The sequence below is a fragment of the Convolutriloba macropyga genome, chromosome 14 (genome assembly GCF_964194025.1).
Source record: "Convolutriloba macropyga chromosome 14, txConMacr16.3, whole genome shotgun sequence".
NCBI classification, from domain to species: domain Eukaryota; kingdom Metazoa; phylum Xenacoelomorpha; order Acoela; family Convolutidae; genus Convolutriloba; species Convolutriloba macropyga.
The window spans coordinates 30,738,925-30,744,924 of NC_134481.1; positions in this window are offsets into that span (position 1 = coordinate 30,738,925).

The following is a 6,000-nucleotide window of genomic DNA, read 5'->3' on the forward strand; positions in this document are numbered from 1 at the left end:
TAGGAACCATGCTTCAAAAATGAATAATTCACTTTGCTTGTTGTGCTAAGCCATCGAAAAAATGACCAGAGAAAGTAAGATAAAGCACGCAGATGTAAGAACATAAGCAACAGTGAAGCTCGGTAATGTGCGTTCGCACATAATGTCCTGACCTCTCTCAACCACAGTTTTGAAATAATTTTCTACCAAATGATGAAAAGATAGAATTCTTTCAAAAATTCGTATATTGTTCTAAAATAGTTGGTGTTTCCACTTAAAAAATACTTCAAGCTCAAACCACTCAACAAACTAAACAATGCCTAATAGAGGGTCAAGTATATTATTTGTAATTAAAGAGCCCAGGAGATAATGCGAAAAAAAATAATAAAAACAAAAAGCAATAATTACGACAAAACTCTAGTGTCCATCTATTGTCTATTACAAAAAATAATAACAAAATCAAAACAGCCTAAGATCAAAATTGAGCTAAACAAATTTGCACTTTAGTAGGGAAGATATAGAATCTGGCTTTATTGATCATAACTAACGTGTAGACAATAAAAAACAAAAAGAGCAAAGTTGAAAAATGCGTATATACTTCTTGAAAACAATTAATTTCTAAATCTTGAAAACAATTAGCTATCAACTGAAACCATTAAACTGCTTCAGGTATACCTCCATAGGAAACCAACGAGACTTGTTTTTATCCAGATTATCATAGAACTTCTTAAAGAACAAATAAGGGCACAAATCTATAAGTCAGTTAGAATTTGAGAGAAAATTTTGTCAAGGCCTCTAGGTTAAATGTTATATACGACTTATTTCAGCGCCACGAACATGATACTCGACTCGGCATTAATGTAAAAATAGAGAGCACAGGAGAAATGTTGCAAACTTAAAGAACCAACCATGTTTTTTCAAAAAATGGACAACGCCATATTACACTGAGAACAATTTCTGTAATGGAATATTGCGAAATTATACCACAAATAGCCTTGCTGTGGCTGCCTCCCCATTAAAACAACTAATCGTTCCAAAAATTACCGAAAAGACTAGTTCGACAAAAAAATCCATTTATCAAAAAGAATGAAGAATTTTGAATGATTATCAAGATATGTTATCAGAAAAACACTAAGTCTCAACTGAAAACCTCAGATAGCTTCACTAATAGGTTCCAAGATAGCAAAAAAAATGTGGATAAAAACACTGTCCTCATACCAAAAAAAAAACAAAAAATTCTGTTAACATCGAAGAATACATGAAAAATTTAAGAAATCACTTTGTCCATGCCATAAAACACGCGCTTCAATGTGAAAAAGCGTTCAGCTTCAATTGATCATATATGAGACCACTCAATGACTGAACCTGTAAAGGAACACAAACTGGTCTAAAACTGGGACAAGAATAATGCAAAAAACACTTTAAAGAGATAGAACCAAATTACAATCGGAATCCTTTTCATCGCAAAAGTCGACAATGAGACCAAAACAGGCTTTGTTATCGCTGCTCAGCTGCTAAAAAACGTTATCGGTTTAAATTATGCGTAATAAAGTTACTGGCAAACAAAATTTTTTATAATATTGCAAACAACTAGTGCAATTTTGTTAAATATTGGATTAATTTTGGGAAACGACGCCAAATTTTAGTTGCAGAGCGCTTTCTTACTAACTGAAGGTGAAAACTGAAAATTGATGTTGAGTTTTGAAAAACTTTGCCCGTTTTGGCCAAAGCAATTGGTTCAAGCAATTCAACAACCGTTTTTTACCTTTGCGTGCAAATAAAACAACAAATCAGACTACCTTTTATTATAATTGCACATTTTTGGCAAAATTGGTTAAAACAGGATGTGATCACTTTCGCTGCCAAGATTACGCTATAAGGTGACAGAATTAAGAAGAAATGTGGCAAACTACAAAAAACCAAAAGCTTTTAATGGAAAGAAATTTTCTAAATCGTGAGGAGAGGATCCATAAACTTTCAACTAAGAATTATTAAATAGATTTGTTTTTACAGCATTTTTGAGGCTATTTGAGCTTGTCCTTACTGAGATCAAGTAAAAAAAACTACAAAATAACAACGATGCAGGCAAATTTGAAACTTAAAAAATAACTTTACGCAAAAACAGTGCCCAAAACAAAAAATTGCTTTCATTTGCTCTCAATTTTAAACAAAGGTTGGAATTTTGAACCGTAGTGGTCTATAATTTATATGATAAATGGTGAATACGTATCATTTTTCTTCAGAAAATGGACAGTGCCCCATTAGACTAAGATTAATTTTTGAATTGCAATATTGCGTAATTATACCAAAATCAGCCTTGCTACTGCTGCTTGCCCATTAAAGCAATTAATTGTTCCAAAGGTTACAAAAACGGCTAATTCGACAATAAAATCCGTTCATCAAAAAATAGTGCTGAATTTTGGATGATTTTCAATAAATGTAAGCAAAAAAAACATTAAGTACCAACTGAAAGCCTTAGATAGTTTCACCAAAAGATTTAAAGATGCAAAATAGTTTTTGGCTGAAAACACTGAGTCGTTATACCAAAAAAACAACAAATTCTGTTAAAACTCAAGAATACATGAAAAACAAAAGAAAACGCTTTGTCGGAGCCATAAAGAACGCGGTTCAATCAGAAAACACAATATTACTTCGATCAGCCTCAATTGATCATAATTGGGACTTATCAATGACTGAACGTGTAAATGAAAACAGACTGGTTTAAAATTGGTACAAGAATAATGCAAAAAACATATTTTAAGGAGATAGAGCCAAAATTTATTCCGAATTCTTTTCATTGCAAAAATCAACAATGATACGAAAACAGGCTCTGTTATCACTGCGCGTCGGTTCAATTTATGCGTAACAAAGTTTCTGGCAGACGAATGTTTTAATATATTAAGAACAATTGCTGCAATTTTCTTAAATATTGGTTTAATTAAGGGAGAGGACGCAAAACTTTTAGTTAAATAACCTAGCCCGTTTTAACAAAAAGAGTTGGTTCAAGCAATTCAACAACTGTTTTTTGTATTTACGTGCAAATAAAACAACAAACCAGATTATCGTTTATAATAATTGTTCATTTTCGGCAAAATTGATTAAAAGATTGGCCCAAATTACAAAAAATGAGCAAAATGTTTATAGCATTTTAATTATTCGAAATCGATGGGATAAAAAAAAACTCGAAAAAATCTTTTTAATATGATATGCTACGCATGACAAGCTTCGACTGATTCAATTCAAATCTCTCCACGGTAAAGTATATAAAACTAAAGTTGGTTGGAACAAAAATGCGAAAGAGTATGCCGTACGTGATAGTTAGAAACATATTTCCGACTAGGTGCAGAATATCCCCCAATTTCACTACTGCGTCAATATAGCAGCGAATAGTGAAAATATATATACATACAATCAAATAACATTTTTATGCTTTTTTCCGATATCCGGTTTCTTTTTAAATTGACAGAATTCCTGATGTCAATTTCCGGCAGAATTCAGGCTGCTTAGGGACACTTCAGACTCACATTTGCCATTGAAATTTTTGAGGTAAGTTTTTGGGAGAGTGTAACTAAAAATTCAAGGTATTTGGCAAGTAATTTTTCCTCGAACTATAGGTGATTCGAAAGGCTCAAGTGTTTTCTACGTGATTTGTGTGTAATTTTTCGAGAGTCTTTTGATTTTCTTTTAAATTTCGGATAAATTTTCGTGAATTTTGATATCGAAATACCTGATGAAATTTAGTCTATCATTGTGGTATCTTTTGTTGTGACTGCGTCGAAACATTTGCTATTTGCTTTTTCATCAACAAGTTTTCTGTAAAATTCAGGCTATGATATTAAAAGTTTTTCAAGAAAACAACAACCCAACTACTTTATAATTCACTGCTTTTAAAAAAACTGGAAAAACTTGCGCGGAACCACTGCCTTAAATTTTCACATCCACCTATTTCTTTTAAACAGTCTGTTTTGCATTGTTTTAAGCCATCAAAAAGGGAAGTACAGTTTTTAATTTAGTCATTGAATAGAATCAAGAGCAACATGCTTATGTTAGCTTTTTTGTTTTCAGCTGTTATGAACAAAGTCATTACTTTTAAGAGGATGACCTTAAAAAGTTATTATGCAGGTTTCAAAAAAGGCCAGTTTTTTCCAAAGCTTGCCAATTTTCAAAAAAAAATGCCAGTTTTATTTCAAAGCTTGCCAATTTCAAACAAAAATGTGAATTTTATTCCAAAGCTCCTGCAATAAACTAGAAATACAGTTTTGCAAATTTCTTCTGCTTTTTGTGATGTTTCAACTCTCGGTTCATTTATATACTTCATAAAAAAACAGTGAATTTTTGCTTTTAAATTCACATAATGATTATCTGAAAATATTCGCAAACAAAAAAATTTCTGGCTTAATGAGAAACAGCGTGGTAAATTAAAGCAGCAAATTTTAGCTCTAGAGTCAGGATATCAGACTGAAGAATCCAGAGTCAATCAATTTACGGCGATTGTATTTAAAGAAATACTTTTTAATTCGCAATCAAACCCCTCCTCCTGTTTTCAATATAAGGCACCTAGTAAATTATTTTTAAAGCATAGTCTTTCTCAGCCTGGATTGACCTTTTAGAAGCGAGGATGCAATTTTATAATTAAAGCCTTTGAGTTTAGCTGGTTTTAATCACTAATGAGCTATATTACTTCAACAGCACTTTTTTGCAGATAAATTGAATAGTTTTTTTACTCAAGTTAGAGCAAATACAAAAGCTGTAGAAAAACAAACAGACACAAAATAGTTGAAATGAAAAATAAATAACTTTTCAACAAAAAATAGGTTGAAAAGTCTTTTTACAAAGATGATTTGAAAAGTAGTAGTATAATATTGCAAACAACTAGTGCAATTTTGTTAAATATTGGATTAATTTTGGGAAACGACGCCAAATTTTAGTTGCAGAGCGCTTTCTTACTAACTGAAGGTGAAAACTGAAAATTGATGTTGAGTTTTGAAAAACTTTGCCCGTTTTGGCCAAAGCAATTGGTTCAAGCAATTCAACAACCGTTTTTTACCTTTGCGTGCAAATAAAACAACAAATCAGACTACCTTTTATTATAATTGCACATTTTTGGCAAAATTGGTTAAAACAGGATGTGATCACTTTCGCTGCCAAGATTACGCTATAAGGTGACAGAATTAAGAAGAAATGTGGCAAACTACAAAAAACCAAAAGCTTTTAATGGAAAGAAATTTTCTAAATCGTGAGGAGAGGATCCATAAACTTTCAACTAAGAATTATTAAATAGATTTGTTTTTACAGCATTTTTGAGGCTATTTGAGCTTGTCCTTACTGAGATCAAGTAAAAAAAAACTACAAAATAACAACGATGCAGGCAAATTTGAAACTTAAAAAATAACTTTACGCAAAAACAGTGCCCAAAACAAAAAATTGCTTTCATTTGCTCTCAATTTTAAACAAAGGTTGGAATTTTGAACCGTAGTGGTCTATAATTTATATGATAAATGGTGAATACGTATCATTTTTCTTCAGAAAATGGACAGTGCCCCATTAGACTAAGATTAATTTTTGAATTGCAATATTTCGTAATTATACCAAAATCAGCCTTGCTACTGCTGCTTGCCCATTAAAGCAATTAATTGTTCCAAAGGTTACAAAAACGGCTAATTCGACAATAAAATCCGTTCATCAAAAAATAGTGCTGAATTTTGGATGATTTTCAATAAATGTAAGCGAAAAAAACATTAAGTACCAACTGAAAGCCTTAGATAGTTTCACCAAAAGATTTAAAGATGCAAAATAGTTTTTGGCTGAAAACACTGAGTCGTTATACCAAAAAAAACAACAAATTCTGTTAAAACTCAAGAATACATGAAAAACAAAAGAAAACGCTTTGTCGGAGCCATAAAGAACGCGGTTCAATCAGAAAACACAATATTACTTCGATCAGCCTCAATTGATCATAATTGGGACTTATCAATGACTGAACGTGTAAATGAAAACAGACTGGTTTAAAATTGGTACAAG